The 19,077-nt window shown below is 41.6% G+C and overlaps 1 protein-coding gene and 1 long non-coding RNA gene across 3 annotated transcripts in view; one reads left to right on the top strand and one right to left on the bottom strand.

Annotated features, from left to right (window-relative positions):
• Nucleotides 1-16,168, bottom strand: part of ZBTB20 (zinc finger and BTB domain containing 20) — a 477,688-nt gene extending 461,520 nt beyond the window's left edge. Inside the window, exon 1 of one of the 2 annotated variants that reach the window (XM_032678457.1) lies at nucleotides 16,138-16,168. The gene's annotated coding sequence lies outside the window, so the exon portion shown is untranslated. Of the gene's footprint in view, nucleotides 1-7,903; nucleotides 7,978-16,137 lie in introns of those variants that run through there. The other variant, XM_032678452.1, reaches the window with a different exon arrangement.
• Nucleotides 16,169-16,416: 248 nt separating this feature from the next.
• On the top strand, nucleotides 16,417-17,484 carry LOC116783097. The gene is made up of 2 exons (XR_004355465.1): nucleotides 16,417-16,565; nucleotides 16,925-17,484. It is a non-coding gene; the product is annotated as an uncharacterized LOC116783097 (long non-coding RNA).
• The last annotated feature ends 1,593 nt before the right edge of the window (nucleotides 17,485-19,077 follow it).

Below are 19,077 nucleotides of genomic sequence, written 5' to 3'. Positions count from 1 at the left end.
CAAGTTTTGAACATGAGCTTACAATACTTTTAGTATCTAAAACCTGCTATTAAGTAGTCTGAGTATTCTGTAACAAGGGTCTAACAAAAGCTAGTGTTCTCACTTAGGTTTTCTGTCCTAACTGTTAAATCCAGGCTGCAGGCTTCTTGCTCTACTGTTAATATTAAAGTTACCAGTGTTAAAAACTGGAGTGTAATGGCTAACACACATAAAAATATTCATTTATCTGACTTCAAGAGAAGTTGAATGCAACAAGTGTATGCATGTACCAAAGGAATACAAAGCCCAAGATAATTCTTTAACAGTATAGTGTAGGCATTATCAAAAATTGTTCAAGAATAAGTTGGGATGAATTCATATCCATCTCAAAAAGTGCAGACAATTCATTTTTGCAGACACTTCAAGATGAGATTTCTTTTAAGTGAAACTACTGAAGCAGGACTCTGATGAGTTTGATGATTCTGAAAGTGAGATGTTTTAATGCTATCATTATCATTATTAAATGTAGCTGTAATGATGATTTAAATGTGTTCCAAACCTCCTAGATGCTCTTCAACATTAGACACCTTTGTGTTTTGAAGTCCCAGAAATACGCTTACTAGTTGATTATGCTATATAGAAAATCTCTGCTTAACAAGACAGATGCCACCTTATTTTTTTCTTAATGATATTGCCTTCAGTGGAATACAAAAGAAGCAATTGATAGCAATGATTGAAACATTTCTTTAAGAGACTTGTAAATTCAGCTGTCCACTACAAGAATCTCCAAGAGAAGAAACAGGGAGATAGTAAAAGAAAAAGTAACAGCTTTGAACAGTGACATTAGTGTAGGTTTGCTGTCTAAACATGACAAATTATCTCCCAATGGCCACAAGCTTATGGACAATGAAATGTATGTCCTTGTTTGCTGCTATTAATTCTGTACCAAAATGAAAATCACAAATTTTTGTGCGGTGTTACCGAAGATACCATCCAACAACCAAGAGTGATACATGAGAAAGGTGTCTTTGCTCTTTGGTTAGACAACAAAAACAAAAATCAAAACAGGAATGTTTAAAACTATTTCTTCTGCCTCCGATACACAGTGCTGTATTGCAGCCACACTGAGTGAAAAACTAACAGCCAAACTTTTCCAAAACTGTACTATAGAGCCTAAAGACAAAAATCACTCTGCTATCACCAGCAGGCTGCCTAAACGCAGTGAAGAAGGTTAACCTGAGTGAAAAAGTGCCTCTGGTTCTCAGAGACACTTGGTGTTCCTCTCAGGAACATGTACCTCTGCGTTTGCATCAACAAGTGTCTTGAAATTTGCACTGAGAACAAGAAGGACTTTGATCAAAAAATAGCACACATTTTTCTCTGCAAGGAACTTTACAGAGAGGTACTAAATTTACAAAAGCAGCTGAAAGAGGTTTCAGAGGGACTTGACAGATTACAGGCTGATGACACTACCGTTACAGCCTCAGTGGAAATGTGGTTTGATCTAATTAACAACAAAGAACTAGAACCACTGAAGAATAGAATTAAAAAATTATTCAAAGACTCTTGGAAGCTTTCCATTTCATAGCCACCAGGACTGATTTGAAACACAGAGGGATGGGATTAAACCCAAGGTAGGACGTCAAGGTTGGGACAGGTACTGAACATATTCTAGATATCTCAAATCTTTTAAGATTAAAAACTGAAGATCTATATTTTGCCCTAAATATGCAATTAAAAATGGATTTGATTGAATACAATTAATTTAGTCATGCAGGTGGAAAATACAGATGTTAAATTAGGGCAGACAAGATGGCTGAACTTAGAAATGATGGATTTTAGAACAGATGCATTGCTGTCCAGCCAGCTCAGCATCACTTTTTACACATTTTTAGTTTATTCATATCACTTGCATTGAAACTGTGTAACAGCATAGGTGCTAAAATCAAAGAATCTGGTGAAGTGCACCAATATGCAAAGTTAGATATAAAGCCTCATAGACCTAAATTTTTCACAGGCTACAGAGACCATGAAGATGTTCTTGTTTTTTAATTACACTTTGCATTTTAGGTAACTTGTGTTCAAGGGATAAATATGCTTATAAAATACTTCATGTCATTTGCATGCACTGTTTCAGTGGATAAAATGCTACGTTTGTGTTTTCTCCAAGAGGCTTTTGCAGAAAAAAAAAAAAAAAAAGTCATACTGCAGAGAAAATTCAACTTTGATATGTTGGCTGCTGTTTCCACATACAAATTTTCTCTCCACACCCAACAGAGAACACATACCTCAGTTAAACAATTGTGAGCATCTGTTAGCTATGCCAATATCCTGTGGAAAGTATCAAAAGGCTTTAACTTTTTTTTAACTGAGAGAACCACATAACTAAGAAAGTTTTTGCTTGAGAATTTCAAGTCAGATTTGGGATTACTGTATTTCCCTCTTAGGGAAGTTGTATGATTATTAATCTTATAATTAAAAAAGTAAAAGTTAATGAGGAAACATGTTAACGTCAGATGATTTACGTGCCTATTAATAATAAAAGTGTATTGGGAAAAAAAAAGGGGGGAAAGGAAAAACCCATTGTGCAATCCAGTTCTGATGAAATGCCGGACAATTTTGAGACTGATAAAGTGAGTCACTGCCAACTGACTCAGCATGACAATGGGAGTTCATTGTTGCCTTCGGACCGAAGGAAGCAAGCAGACAGTTGGTTCAAACTGGATTTATTCTTTCACTAAAATGTGCTCTTCCCACCATCTTCTTTTTCTTCTTTCACGTCTTCCATCAGACCCTCTAGTGTCTCCAGTACATACTGCATTTATTAAGCCCTGCAATATTCAGCTAGCATTGGATACAACACACATCAAGCCCTCAGATGCAGCATGTTACAAAATTAACTTAAAAGGCTGGAATGCAGCTCCATTTTTAAGTCCCAGTATATTTATATTTCACATATGGTTTTTGCTAGGCTATTCACAGGGGGGACTATAAAGCATCTCAACATGTGAGGTACTCTTGTAAACCTCACTATGTCCTCAGTTGCACTTAGTGTCCTCAGGCATGGGGGATGTTGTACTGCAAGCATTAATATGTATATAAGTGCTGCTTTTTACATCCACATTTCCCCCTCCCTGCTTGTAAGTTTGGTAACAGCGGGATGGCTGAATTCAGCTCAAAAAATGGAATTCCTCTTTGTCTCCAAGGCTTTCCAAACATTACCTTCTGCCAGTCACTGCAACTTCCCCCGGCACCTTCTGAATTTAACAAAACAAAGAGAGCTCATGGGACTCAGGACCCTTCATAGTCTGGGCAACAGAACTAAACAAAATATACTGCCCCCCTCCTTGAAACCTCTCAGCTATATGAGAACGGTTTACTTTAATATTGCAATAAGGTGGATTTACATTGTTAATGTACACAAGAGAAAGGTTCACCTGTTGCATAACATTGTATAAAGGGTACAGAATAATGTTAGAAAATCTAGTTTGTGGTTCTTTACCTTCAATACACTCAAATCTCCATCTCATCATTCATTATTTTCTCCTTCTCTCATTAAAGATGCTTCTCCTGAAGTCTGTCTGAAATGTGAAAGTCACTTTTTGTTTTTTCTTTGTTTTACTAGTCTTATTAGTCTTAGAAGTTTATTGATTTAACTGTAGCTTATGAAAGGCTCCTAGAAATAAAATTAAATTATTTTTGAAAAGAAACAAGCAACAAGAAAGGTCCAAACTTGTTCAAGCAGCTAAAGCATACTCAGCCATTATAATTTTTTTAAATGCATATTCTACCAACAGGAACTATGCCACATCAAAAATTATCATGCCGGGTGAAAGAAACTCCTCACAACTGAAGGAAAGATTGGTATTCAGCAAATGGGTTATATTCAACTTGAATACAGACAGCTTGGCAGGTGACTTGAACTCAACATCTCTAAATATGAGTTTATCCATCAGTGCAAGAGGCTACTGATGCTTCCCTATTTCAGAAGGGTGCATTAAAAGCTTAATTAATTGTTCATAAAGAACTCAGATTCTCAGATGAGAAGCATCAGAGAACACCAAAGTATTATTAATCTCAGGTGCCAAAAAATTCTCCCTGCTCTTGCATGAAACAGGTCTGAATATGGCAGCAATATCCCCAGTTCAGTTTGCAAATGGTGAGAGTTATCCAAGTAAAATAAATGTCTGGCCATCAGAGTAAACAAAGACATCATTTTACGAGCCCAATCTAAATTGTAGAGATAATCAATATGAGAATAGCAGTGCCCACAATGAAACCTGTATTAATTATGAAGAGAGTTTATGAAAGAAATTAATCATTATTATGGAGTTCGCTGTAGGAATTTAATAGCATGAGCCAATTCTACATGACTCTTATGATGCTTGAGGTCAAATATGCTGAGTTTGAAATAAACTTTAATCTACTCTGAACTAACTTTGTATAAAAAAAGAAAGCTTCTCATAAGTTCCACATTACTGCCCAAAATAACAAATCTATTCTACCCCATAAGTGTGTGTGGTCTGATATACCATCCTGAAAATAGATTCTAATGTCTCTATTCCCTCTCTTCTTTTTGTTTGTTTTGTTCTGGATTTTTTTAGATTGGTGCTATAGGAAAATTATATACACTGATTACAAGAGAAAATTAGATATGAGAGACGGGCAATATATTTTTAAGCTTACTTCGGTGGTTTTTTTTTCCTTAAGTAACCACTCTTCCAAAATAAACACAGAAATGTTTATGGAAATAAAGAAACAAATTATAACAATTTTAGGTAGCATACCGCAGTCAAATAAATACCATTTTCTAATAAAACAAACTGGGAGAAAGCCTAATAGAACTTAACCCATAGTAACCAAAACAGCAGCTCAGGGGACTTTCTGTTCCAGAATCAAAGCTGTTCTTGAGAACTTAAGATTCATATTAATTGATCGACTTCAGTATTAATCAATTCGTCCCTTTTGTAAGATTATAAAATCTCTGGGGAGAGGCTATGACTGGGAGTGTTGAAAATGCCCAGTGTGGGTTTAATTCCACCTCCAGTCCAGTCCAGTCCTGATTGTTTGCAAAAGGAGAAGAGCAAGGCTGATGGTGAGAGCTTCTGAAAGGCCTATCCTTTGTATTTATTTGTTTTTGTGAAGTCCATCTTAAAACAAATAAAACCAGGAAGATGTAAGTAATGAGCCCATCTAATTACTCTGAGGTCCATGCATAGCAAGAGCTCCATGAATCAGAATTTGATAGAGAATTCTTGGGAGATTTCTTGTTTGGGGTACTTCTGAGCATATGTGTGGGGTGTTTGTGAGGGGAAGGAGGGCAAATCCCGGGGATGCAGCCAGGATGAAGGGGTTGGCTACCCCTACAAGTGCACAGAGAGAGGCAGCAGAAGTGGTATCTTCTTGCTTTTGCAAAATGCAGGATTAGCCATTTTGGAGACTCCTAATAATGTATGCAAAGCTTACAATATGGTCAATAACAATTAGGTGTGCAAGAGGAAGAACAAACCCTTAAAATTTTACAAGAACAAACGGTCTTCAATTAAAAGAGTCAAAAAGAGCTCAGTGTGAATATTTCTGTTTCCTCTGTTGATGCTGTAGGATTTCTTTGTAGCTGTACAGTTCTGCTTGCTAAAATCCTCTTGGCAACTACAGACTTCCTTACTTCTGATCTCATCACACACAGATGGCTAAGGCTTGTAAAATATTATTAGGGGACGTGTTGGAGTGGCCTGAACACGGGTCACTCCAGTAGTGTAATTTGACTCTCACAATTTCTCCAGATTTGTATAACCTCGAGTTCTGCCAGTGTTTCCCAAACTGCAAAATGGGAAGGGAGTCTACCTCCTCATGAAGTGATGAGAATGTGTGAGTTAATATACATACAACTCTGTATAAAAGGAAAAGTGTTACTGCTATTTGGGGAGAGTAAGATAGGGTCATGTGGACTTCAGTTTTATTCTCTTCTCTGAAACAAACACCGACACAGATATAAATAGCGCCCGTAGAAAAGCAAGGGATGAACTTCTGCTTGTTTTTTTAACAAGTTGTAGCTTTTGCATGTAAAGTCTGTTTAGAAGAGATCTGAATAGTTTAATAATTAAAGCAAAGATCTTTAATTCTAAAAGTATTACATTTACCAGAGTGGATTTTTTTTTCCAGTGGTGTCATAAATTCACAGTATTTACCCACCAGTTCTGGTTTTCATAACAAGACTGTGGTTTTTATTTTGATCGCTGGTTAATTTATTGCTGCAGCACATCATTTTGCTTTTCTTTTGGAGGTTCTGAGGAAAAGTAATTCTTTACAGACACTGTTCAGATGGTATTTTTCAATTAAAAATACTTAAAGCAGAAAGGAACGATTGTCTGGTGGGGGACTGAAGATCAGAGTTCAATGCTTGGCTCTACAATAGACTCCCTGGGGAAATTTTCAAAGGCACAAATGGCAGGTTGGCACATCACTCTCATACTTGCTTTAGTGGGAGTTAGTTGCCTCTGAAAACCTCTATTTCCTTTCCCTAGATTATCCCGATCAAGTCACCTATTTTTTCTCTGCTCCTTGGTCTGCAACCACAACAGTGGAAATTCTAACATTTTGTTTCCCTCACCTTTCTCTCGACTTGCCTGATTAACTATAAGCTTCCTGAGGTTTTACAGTATGTAAAATACTCGGCTCCGGTGGATGGGGCACTGATCTCATCTGGAATTCCCTAGTTTCTGTTAGAATACACACATGCAAATAACACTAATTGTAATTGGGAATCTGGAGTTAGCATTCTTATCATATCAACTCCAGGTTATTGTGCAGCACTGCTTTGGTAAAAAGCACCAGATCATCAGCCCAAGTGAATGGGATCTACAGAACAGGTGCAAGACAGCAAGAGTGGGTAAATTGGTACCAAGATGACCCATTCATCGAAAATGAGGGATTATTAACCCTCTTATTCTCAGTCCTTGGTTTTTTTGGTAACTTCACTTTAAGCCAACCTGCTCCATTTAAGTAGACGTCCTTTGACCAAAATGTTACATTTTACAGGAACTAAAAGCAAAGCCTTAACAAATGGCCACAAAGGCTTTCAGAAAACAAATCATGAACCTGAGTATTCATTTGCACCATGAGAGTACAAGTACTCTTCCACTGTGGTAACAAAACCAGATCAATATTACTTATCTTGCAAGACAATTTTTATTTTCAAATGACAAATGTAAATTTCCCAAAAATGTGACACATGGAACCACTTAAAGGGAGTGAATGACAATATACTGAATAAATGTGCGTGACAAGTAAAATCAAGAAAATGTTGATCTGTACTTGTTTATCCAAAAAGTGGAGTGCCCCACAGAATTATTCCAATAAAACTAATAATTATTTTTTCCTACTCTACTGAACTTAAATGCATCGTGACCACCACTAAAAATAAAAACCAATTCATATTCCATGTGCACTCATTAATTATCTGCTGTCCTACCAGGAATTACCATGTTTGCCAAATGAGATGAGGCTAGTGCTCATTATATTCCAGAACACCACCACTGAGCAATGACGTCTTTCAGATACCCACTACTAGTTAAACTAGGCTTTTTATTTTTGTCCTATTGCATAAATTATTTTCTAAGCCATTCATCTTTCTCAATGATCTCTTTATGGCTGTAACCAAGACCCTAAGTTTTGTAGGCATTTTTTTTCCCCTCAAGTTAAGGCAGCTAAAGCCAGCAGCATTACAGTAGAAATTATTTTTTATATAATATATTCATAAGACTACCACATATCTTTATGTGCTAGGCACATCCTCCATTTCTTTCTGCATCATTCAGTTTGTATCATCTATGCAATCAGTCCAGTATGCAATGCAAGACAGAATTCCTACAGTAGATGTAAATAATTCACGAAAGTTTGTGACTCCTCAGGGAGATTTACTCACAGATCACCTGTTCACAGAGTTTAAAGAGATGTCAGAAGAATTCCAGGATTATTACAGACCAACGATGGGGAAAGTTACAACAAAGTATCCGTATTCTTACAGCGTAGAACTGAAACTGGCTTTGATTTTGGGTACATTAGCAAACTTCAAAAGGATTGGTCTAAATCTGCCAGGGGAGGAATGTTGTTTGATTGCATCATGTACTGGGATGCTGCTGCAGTCGGATCCAGAAAGAATGACGCATCACAGTCTGACATGGCTCTGATAATAGATAAGTAAACCGTAGGATTGCCAAATGAAGAGGTCAAAAAAAATCCCAACAAAAACAAAAGAGCTGATAAAGCAAATTACACCAACAGAATTTGCAGTGCAACATGAACAAAAGAAACCCAAACAAACCCCATTCCTATTACTGATGGGATGCCCCTGTGTCCCACACGGCATCATTGCAAACGGATTCTGCACAGAGTGAGAAAGACACAAGCCCATAGTTCTGCAGTAACATCAGCCCACACAGAATACCACCGCTTGCCAACCGAGAAACCTTGTCCTACTGGCCATGTGCCTCCATTTCTGTCCTCCTGATCCACTAAATCAGTCACGTCTTAAGGTAGGTTCATAGGCACGAGTGACGAAACCCAAAGCTTTTCTGTTTGCAACAATCATTGTATTTTCCTCCCAAAGACAAAGCATGCTAAGGACATTTTTTATATGTCCAGAGGCCAACAGCCTGTCACTCTCTTTACGCAGTGTACCACACGTATCTAGGACATAGAAAGGATTATTTAAAACTCTGAAGGAGACATTTATACCCACTACATTTCCAAAATAAGGATGACACGTTGCTGAAATAACTTATTTAAAACTTTTTCTCAAGTACAGAGTGATAGAATTAGAGTAAAATCATCTAGAAGGGGTTGGAAACACTTTCTCATGAAGTCTTAAACATCACTTCAAGTGACATTAACTTCAGCTACATGTCCCATTGGAGAGCAAGTGTCAGCAAAGTAAATGCATTAGTTAAAGCTTAATAGTAGTTTGGTGTTCAATATCCTGAAATATTTAATATGTTTTTTCCCAAAGTAAACTGTTATTCAGTTTTAATGAAGACATTAACCTGCTTGATTTGTAAGCTCCTGTGGGAAGTCAGTCTAAAACACTGTCACAAGAGGTAGGCAGATGTAACAAGAGCTGTGACAGGAAATCAAGCACATTTTAAATGTTAAAAATGCAGCCAGGCAATGTCTCAATATGCTCTTGTTTTCTTTTAGTTTTGTTTATTTTTTTGGTAATGCGATTTCTGCCTTTTAAAAGACACCAATTAAGGCTGGCTATAACGTAGTCTGAAGGTAACTGTGGGTACTGAAGTCTATGTGAGTCCTCACCAACTATTTTGTAAACAAGACGTGGTAGAATACAAACTAAAAAAAAAAAAAGTTTGGATCAGATTCTGAACTTCAAGACACTTTGCAGTTTCCAGCATTGTAGGATGACAGCTTTAAACTGGAATCCACTGTTAGACTTTTAGTCACAGTTTGAATTTTCTAGATTGACTTTGAATACAGTCTAGGCTTCATGGGAACAGCCGGTCTTGTGAGTTTTCAGCTTGAAATGATAGTGATATAACAAGATGAGCAAAAATGGTGAGACCCCAAGCAATTAAGGTGGGTGTGTACTCTTCCTGAAATGCATATTGGTGGTTTGACAAGGGAGACAAGCTGGCTGCTTTGTTTCACAGTAGCTGTGTTTAGTTCATGCTGTCAAGCGTGGATTCTGACACTTAACAGTATTAATATTGCTATTTCTATTGATATAATTAGCACTTCTATAAATAATAGCTAAAGCTGCCATAGCTAAGTATATTACTGCAATCAGCACCATCAGGCCCTTCTTCGTTACACACCCTCCTGGAAATACAAGCTGATTGATCTCAACAAGAAGACAGCCAGTGAGCAACTCTGTTGATTCTAGCAGCCCAGCTAAGAGCAGCCACCACCATGTAGAAGACTCTCCTAAACAACTAGTTTGTATGTGTGAGACTAAAGTTTCTCACCAGTCTTGCACCTGCCAACGTTTGAATGCTATTTTCAGCCACATGATAAAAAAGCCCTCACATTGAGTTCAGTGGGTGTTATTCATACACTACAATGAGGGAGAAGTCCTACAAATCGTTTTGGAGATAAACTAGACTCAACACTTAAACTCCATCTAAATAGCACAAAGCTTTTATTTATTTACTTGACAGCTATGAAACAGAAAATTTCTTAACAAAACATGTGTTGCTGCTTTTAACAGAAGAACAGCAGCACTTGCCATTTCAATCCCTGACTTCATTCTGTTACACTTAAAAATACTGAAGAATGACAACTTTTCTAGAGGCCCAAACTTCAGGCACTTCCAATCTGTTTCAAAGAACTTTGCCCTTGTTTCACTACACCTAAAAGCCATAACTTCTACATGAGTTTTGACAGTGTTCAGTATCTTCCTTGAGGTAGTTATGCTTCATGACTGCAACTTACAGCTTATAGCACCAGTGGGAGAAGGATGTGTACAGAACTAGTAGTGCTGGTGTTGGAAATAAAGCCTCAGGGTCTCAGAAGGCGCATGCAAAAATACAAGCAGTCAAAAATTCCAGTTTTGGAAACAGTGGGTATTTTCTTCTTTCTTCATCTTCCATAAAGTGATGTGGGTAAACACTGTACAAAGCTTTTCTGAAGGCCAATATTTACAGTGTCTGGAAATAGAAAGTGTTACGTATAAGAAAAGCAGCCTAGATGTCTGACTGGAGTTTGTTACAAAAATGCTGTAAAACTTCTACGTTCTTAAGCTTTAGTCAAATGGATGTGCTAAAGGCCATATGGGAAATTAAGTCATTTGTGTGTACAATTAGTATTGAGTGTGAGACGTGCACATTTTTGAATCCGGTAAGTTCTTACAGAAACACTGCTTGCTAGCTGCAGGACTTGAAAACTTAAAATGGTAAAGAGGAGACTACAATTCCAAAGAAGTTTTGTACTCCTGTACTACTAATACAGCTCACTTTGTATGAGGCCAAAGCACTCACAGAGCACTATGTTTTTCAGTAGTATCAATGCCAAAATCATTCCTGTATAATTCCACTGATGTCACTTCAGTTATTTCAAAGAGGAAATTCATGTCTAAGCCACCTTCTCTTTTCTGATGCAAACCCAGAATAACTACACCAAAGTTTATAAAATTACTGGCATTGGCATTTATTGTCAAACCAAACAGTCAATGGAAAAACTGGCACCTACCATTTGAAATTATTACTCGAGATATTATTTATAACCCTGACAGCAGCATTTCGGAATTCTCCATGTACATACCTTTGCAAATATTTGTGATGACAGCACATGGTATTATTCCCGTTGTACAGATAGGAAACAAAGACTGAGCAATTTTCCCTAAAGTCAAATATGCTATTTGTGGCAGAGCAGAGAGCTTCATGATGCCCAAGTCTTAAGCCAGGAACCCAAAACAGTAAACAAGTACTCAGTCTTCAGCATGCTTTCGTGAAAACGTAAGAAGCAATAACTGAGTTGGAACCCATATTGGATCAAAAAATTAAGGAAAGAGGAAGGAGTAATTATTTCTTTGAATAAGCAGCTACAAGAACCAGAATCAGAACTTTCCCTTATGAGAAAATTTGATAACAAAGTGTTGTATTTTGGTATTCCTTGAGGTATCTTTCACAAATATCTGGGAAAATGAGAGTAGAACCCGAGACCTACTGATATCGGTAAGCACAAAACAATCTACACCCCAAAATCTTTTTTTTTCTGCTCACCCTGATCAGGCAACAAACCTGGGACCTCTTGAAGCAACACAGACCTTCCAAAATCACCTCAGGTTGTGAAAAACAATCAATGGCAACTATTGTCTTTCACTTCACAAATGTCCAATGATTCATCTCAATGTATACATGAAAATTAAAGAAATGAATTTTGATTTGCTCTGATACCCAAGATCAAGGGTCAGCATGCCTGTGTAAGGGTAAACAAGCAAAGTTTACTAAAAGCTGCCAATTTGAGACACTAATTTTTTTGTTTGTTTGTCAATACCGTAATGATTTGTGCACACTTTCTGCAATAGCTCTTCAGAGAGCTTAAACTGCTGGTAAGATTTCTTGGGCAATTACAGATGAATTCTGCTTACTTAACATTAATCTGGTAGTTTGAGCAAATTAAAAATAATTATTTTTCCCCATAGCATCTTCTACATTAATATCTGCAGTCACTCTGGAATCTTAATGAGCTAAACTCAGTAAGTTCTGTCCATACTTGGCTAGAGGACAGCCTTTTCCTTCAGGATACACATGCGATCATTTGGGAACAGTTTGCAAATCTAAAATTCCACCTCGCTTGAAGGGATTTACAGCCTCACATGACAAACTATACTGAACAATACCGAGGCCCTGTGAAAAATAAACAGAAAGAACACACTTATTTTCTAATACCAAGATGGAAATAGCAAGTCTTGAGGGCCGCCTGGAATTTGACGAAGGTTACCCAGCAAGGATCAAATCCTATTTGTCTTAGGCAGGCAGCCCTGCCGAAATCAAATAAGCCTACAGCACAGATCAGTATACTGAGGCTATGGTTTAACCTCTGCGGCAGGCTATAAATCCTGTGCCATCAAATAGGTGCTATGGATTAATTTCTAATCCAAATTACAACTCCTCATTGAAGAGCTGAAAACCCAATTCCCCTCACAGATTTCCCTAACAAGGACAGGACCACGCTGAGATTTTTTAAGACTTCACTTATAAAATTTCGAACAAAACATTCTCCAGGATACTCAATTAATGCAGTGACAAATAAATCACACTGTTTGAGGTAACAGAAGAAATCATACACTATGACACACCATCTTTTTTTTTTTAATCTGCTTGCATACCTAGTCATTAATTTACCCAATAAATTAATTCCACAAGTGGCTCTCCGAGTCATCAGTTTGAATTATCAAGTTTCTGCTGTATTTCCAAAACAATGCCAGGCATGCATGTGCGTAGGAGGGATGGGACAATGAAGCCAATAGGTGCAGCTGTGGCCTGGGAGGCAGAAGGTCTGTTCAAACTCTGTCACTGACTGCTCTTTGACATTGGGAAGTCATTTCCGTGCTGTTTAATTCAGGGTCTTTCTACTACATAATATTTTAACAACAAAGCCACTCCCCAATGCTCAGAAGGCAGAGACAAGCCTTTATGAACTTTATGAAATCTTATTTTCCTCTGAAAATCAGAAATATAGAGGAGGGGGAAGGGGTGTGTGCAGCCAGTCTGTTTGGATTTCTTGCCTTTGTATCTTCCCCATGTGTAAAACAGGAAATAATTCAACTTTCACAAAGCATCTTTATGCAAGTACAGGTGAAAGACCACCTCTGTAAATTCAGATGATTGAATGAGCTAGCTTGTATCTCGTACATCTGGCACTGCCAGGATCTGAATTGTTCTCCTCTTTAGTCTGAATGCTGGCAACCCTGATTTTAAAGCAGGGGGCTTAGAGTTCCATTCCTAATGTTATAACATAGTAAGAGCAACCACGAAATCCTTGGCCAAAAGGATTTTTATTTTATTTTATTTTATTTTTGTGCTAACACAACAAACAAGGTACATTTTAAGACTCATAAACCATTTCATTTTGGAAGACACAAGGCATTCGTGTCTTTAACAACTGACTAGGTACAGATTCCACATGCTATCAGAAAGTTTTTTTTCTCCTAGAAATGAGGATTTTTAAAAAACACCTACAGATTAAATGATGAGATTTAAAATAATGCTAAAATTTTCTGTAATGTTCTTCCTGCATTACAAATGGACTATTAAATCAGTGAAGTGCCAATCAAATGCTTTTGTACTTTGAAAGAAAGGTTTAAATAACAAAAGCAGTTTTTCAGGCCTCTCTCTCCCTCAGTAGTCAGTGTCACCTATGCACTAATTACAACATATTTACTCGCTTTTCTAGTAAGATCACAATTGAATAGATTTTTCAGAACATGATTTTTAAGAAAAGTTGTAATCAGAGCCTTGCGGATTCTGGTTCTTATTAATCCAGCTTGTCTAAGAAAAATATAATGTTGTGCAGTAAACTTCAAGATATATGAGAGGATTGAATAATAACAGCTCTGGATTCAGTCTCCAGCTTTAAAAATCAACTTGCTGCATGACCTCGGGTGAACCATTAATTAACTAGGGCCAAATCCTCTGTGGACTAAACACAATGGAACTAGCCAGTTTGTACAAGCCAAAGATCTGCCCCAAGTTTCCAGAAGTTTTGAATTGGGCTGGCCAAATACTGGAATTTTCATCCTATGAAAAAATGTTCAGTTCTGTTTCAGGGTAAGAAGTAAAGCTTCTCATGTCCTTTGTAGAATAAAAATTCCAAGCAATTCCTTTAAAGGGGGGAGAAAGGGGGAAAAAAAAAAAGTGGAGGTCTCAGGGGAAGATTTTGTTAACCATGCTTTCTCCTTGCAAGCAGAAAGTAGAATTGACAGAAGTCTTCAAGGCAGGTAGCCATGAACCATCACTTTAATTTTCTGGTCAGAAAAATCAAACTTAGTTTTTTCCAGCAAAACTGGAATCTGCAGTTTTTCTGCAGAAAACTGCAACTTCACAAATACCACATTTTCCACTGGGATGGGAAGGATCCTCCCAATCAGCTCTAATATTGTGTACTCATTGCATCCTGTGAAGACAGCCTAGCTGCTAAAAAAGCTCTTGCCTCTGAGGGTGGTTTGTGTGTGTGTGTGTGTGAGAGAGAGAGAGAGAGAAGGGTAACAATACTTTCGTATCATAGATTTATTTTTGTCTTGAGTTACCCATTCTTTTACAGCACCCCAAGATTCACGCATGCTAAATGATTCTGCATTTCTACCACCTTAGCCCCGTAAATTCCAAAGACATCGTTTCTACATGGAGAGTACATCCCAGGCATTCAGAACGACCCAGGAAGGCGCTCGGATTTCAGGGCTGTGATACAGTAGCTGTAGACAACAACAGGTTTTATGGCGGTACTTTTCACTCCCAAATAACTACTCTGCCGAGAGAGCCCAGCTACAGGCTTCGCACATTACTTTGCTTTACTAGGCAGCGACTCCTACTTTGTTACAATTTCCCATCTGCCGTCCAGCAAAGAGGATACAGGGCTGACACAGGAGGGCTTTTAACCTGGGAAACACCGACTGACTCCGCTGCAAAGGGAGGCAAAGTCTGGGAACACGGCCGGCGGGTCGGCGGCGCGTTTCCTCTCATCCAACATACCCATTTTCTTCGATTTACACCCGCGAGCCCCCTCCCTGCCGACGGGGCTAAAGGATCCCGGGAGCGAGTCCCTGCGAGGGGCGATGCCCGGCGCTGGAAGCACAAGGCACGGGGGGGGCTTTTGGAGTCCCGCTCGGGTGGGACCTGCCAGAGCCTCGGCCAGGAGCAGCGAGGAACAACTTATTTGCTCCACGAGCCTTCGGCCACGGCATAAAACAACAACAACAACAACAACAACAAAAATAAAAGAAGAAGCCGAGCTCTGCAGTGGGGGAGGACGAGCAGCTCCCACCCGGCCCCTCATCCCGCAGGGCATCCCGGGCGGCAGCACCCGCATCGCCTCCATCCCGGGGGTCAGGCGGGGTCAGGCTGGAAGGGAACACAGCGGTTCATCGGGTCCGGCCTCCCTGCTCGAGCAGGGCCGTCCCAGAGCACAAGGATCCTGTGGCACACAGATCCTATGGCACAGGACCGCGTCCGGACGGCTCCGGGATCTCTGTCCCCTCCCCAGCCCTCGCGAACAAACAGGCGCCGCCAACTTTTCCCAGCGCCGCGGCCGGAGGAGGAGGAGGAGGAGAAGGAGGAGGAGGAGCAGCGGCGCTGGGGTGGGGGGGGGGATAAGCGGGGGGGGTGGAATATCGGTGCCAACTCTCCCTCTCCGGCCGCGCGCCCTCGGGGGAGCGGCCCCGCCGGATGCCAAACTTTTTTTTCGGGACGGTTGAAAAAACTCCGGGCGGCGGCGTGTGCGGGCTGTCCCCCCTCCCTCAACACGGGCTGTTCTCCCTCCCGGAGCAGGGTCTCTCTCTCTCTCTCTCTTTCCCCCTCCCTGTCCTGCGGGACGCGGGAGCCCCTCACCCCCCACCTACCCCGTCCCCTCGCCCGCCCCGCCCCCGGTGGGCGTGTCCCGGCGCGAGCCCCGCCCCCGCCCGCGCGCTGACCCCGGAAGCGCCGGTACCTTTCTCATCTTCCCGCGCCCCCCGCGCGCGCCGCCGGCTCGCGGCACTTTCAGAGGCGGCCGCCGCCGCCCCGCGGGGGCCCCTCATTGGCCCCGGGCCCCCCCGCCCCGACGGGCCGCTCCCATTGGCTCCCAGGGCCGCCACTCACGGTCCGGCCCCGCCCCCTCCGCGCCGCCGCCTGGGCCCGCCCCGCTCCTCGCGGCTCGGCGCTAATTCTCTATAGGCGAAGCCGGCCCGCTACGCGCCGCTTCTATTGGAAGGTGTGAACGTCGGTCAAACCGGCGGCGCCTCTGATTGGCCGGATTTTAGAAAGCCAGCGGCCGCCCTCGCCGCTCGCGGGCTGTGATTGGCTCCGCGGGGATGTCACTCTCTCCGGCGGCTGGGCGCCGATTGGTCGCCGCCAGGGCGCCCGCCCCGCAGTCAGCAGGTTCGGTTGCACTCCCCCGCGCCCCGCCCCCCCCCCGCCCGCTGCGCATTTTCTATTTCCCGCTTTATTTATTTATTTCCCTCCATAAACTTAAATGACCCCTTGGGGGGCGGGGCCGGGGCGGGGCCGCGCTGGCGCGGGCGGCCAATGGGAACGGGGGAGCGGGGCGGAGCCTCGGTGCTCCAGGCCAATGGGAGCGCAGCGGACGGGCCGCGCGCGGCCAATGGGGGGGCGTCCCCCGCCCGGAGTGCGCGGGGGGTCGCGGAGGGGGGGACTGGGATGAGAAGGGGAACGAGGGGTCTGGAGGTTGTCCCGCGGGTGGGAGGAAGGGACACGTATAATCACTTCCTTTCTCGCAGGCCTGAGCCACGGGAAAGCGCCCGCCCCGCTGCCTGTCCCAGGCCGGTCTCGGCTGCTCATCCTGGGAAGCGGCGAGGGAAAGGCGTTTTCTCAAGAGTGCTCCAGTCCCTGCCATGGCCCTGGGACGCCTCGCCCCGGCACAGGGCGCTGTGGGACCTCTGTGTTTAGGGCTGAGACCCCCTCAGACAGAGCCAGCAGGTGTTTGTAGAGCAAAGGCTTATTTGCAAGTGCTGGGTTTGCAGCCGAGTCCGAACCGGGGAGACCACGGGAATTCTCAGCCCCAAGACCCGCTTGTTGGTTGCTGGTTCCTCCGGAAGGGAAGTTGGCTGTGTCAGGCTCCATCCTTTCCCATCGAAAAGGCCAAGACCTTCCTCAATTGTTATACCATTAGTATGTTTATAGAGCTTTTCACCGTCCTTAACACCTCTTTGTTTTTCGGGGTGTTTTTGGTTTGCTGGTTTTTTTTGGTTCTCCCAAAATTCTCCACCTGAGCTACCTTTCTGCTTTCTGAATGCTGCTTTTTTATTTCAGGTCAAATAAAACTCATGCTTTATCCAAATTAATCTCTTGCAGTACTTCCTTTTCCTTCCTGTACACCAGAGTAGTTGACATTTGGTGGCTATCAAGCCTTTGAAGAACCCTGAGCTTCCTATTTCCTTTATTCCTGATGGACTACTCCTTTGTGATCCAACATAACAGTTCTCCCAGTTCCCTCATCCTGGAGGTTGGTTATGTTTGCTGTTCTCTGTCCTTCCCTTTGTGCAAACCATCCAATTTAAAGTTATCACCCTTACCCAAGTTGCCTCCCGTGTTTGTAATCACAAGTATTTTTATCTGTCTCTTGGAGCCACACGGGGAAGCACTCCTATTCCAGATGGTTTCTCCATCTTCCACGTCAAAGTTTGTCACCAGTGTTTTCCCGGAAACATCCCTTGTTGGGGTCCTTCTTGCACGACGGGGTGTCCCATTACCATGTGCTTGGGTGATTCTGCTGGCTGATTGCACAAAGCTCCTCTGTCTCATGAGCTGGGTTTTGTAGGAGGTCCTCACCAGGACAGTGCCCAGCTTCTTTCCTCTCGTCGTGCCCAGGGGCTTCTCTCAAAGCAGCACTTCTGTAGCACACTCAGCTTCGGAAAAGGTGTGTAGAAAACAAGGCCATCTCTCTTCCTCCCCCTAATACTTCCTTGAACAAGGCATTACCTTTGTATTTGTATTCCAGTCATATGGGTTACCCCACTACCCCTCTGTTGCTCCAATTAGCAACAGTTTATTTTTATACTCTTTATTTTTTAGTCTATGTAGCCCTTTGTGTTTTGGAGGAATTTTTGGTTTTGGTGGGTTCTGTAATATAATGGCAGTAAGTAAATGACAACTGATAGTAAAAAAAGGTAAGGACCCTCATAAGACTTGGCTCAGCATTGTAGTGAAGCACTTGGATTTTAAGCACGGGTGTAACCTGACTGCACAGCTGCTTCAGTGTAAGCATATGCTGAGGTTCTGTGCCGAATCAAAGCTTTAATTTCCTTCTCATTTCTTCTGGCCTGTTCTGCATTTTTAAGCTGAGACAGAGTGTGAAATAAAATACTTAGAAAAATAATTTCTCTAGGGCATATTCTGTTTGATAATGTCATACCTGGAACTTCATCTGGGCTGTCAAAACAATGATGCATGACGGTAAAACCGAGCACACCTCATATACATAAATCTTTCACAGCCTGTAACTAAGTATCGAGAATTAGTTGAAGGCTCCTCTAGCTGAGTTATTTCACTGAGTGAGAAATGATGTGACCATTAGAGAGCAGGTTCCTCCCAGCTAGTAACTCCAGGTAACAACAGGTAGAAGTGGCAATGAATAAATATATGGACGGACATTTATGAGGCACACTGTGAAAGGACAGGGGATTTTAAAGAAATGCAGAAGAGGAAATTCCTCTCCTTAAACAGCATTTGTTGTCCACCATGGACCATGAGGCTGCCTTTCTGGTGGGAATTGCAGTTGTATCAGAAATGCCCAACAAGTTATTGGTGATTTATTGACAAAGGAGGGAACAGTATTTCCAGTAGTGATGTGGGTCTGCTTATTTTTGATGTCATCATTGACAACTGTGAGATACCTTTAAAATCTATGGTAAGAAATATGGTACAAAGCTCC

This window comes from Chiroxiphia lanceolata, chromosome 2, assembly GCF_009829145.1.
Source record: "Chiroxiphia lanceolata isolate bChiLan1 chromosome 2, bChiLan1.pri, whole genome shotgun sequence".
NCBI lineage: Eukaryota > Metazoa > Chordata > Aves > Passeriformes > Pipridae > Chiroxiphia > Chiroxiphia lanceolata.
Note: the sequence above shows the minus strand (reverse complement) of the source record. Positions and strands in the feature narration are given on the sequence as shown.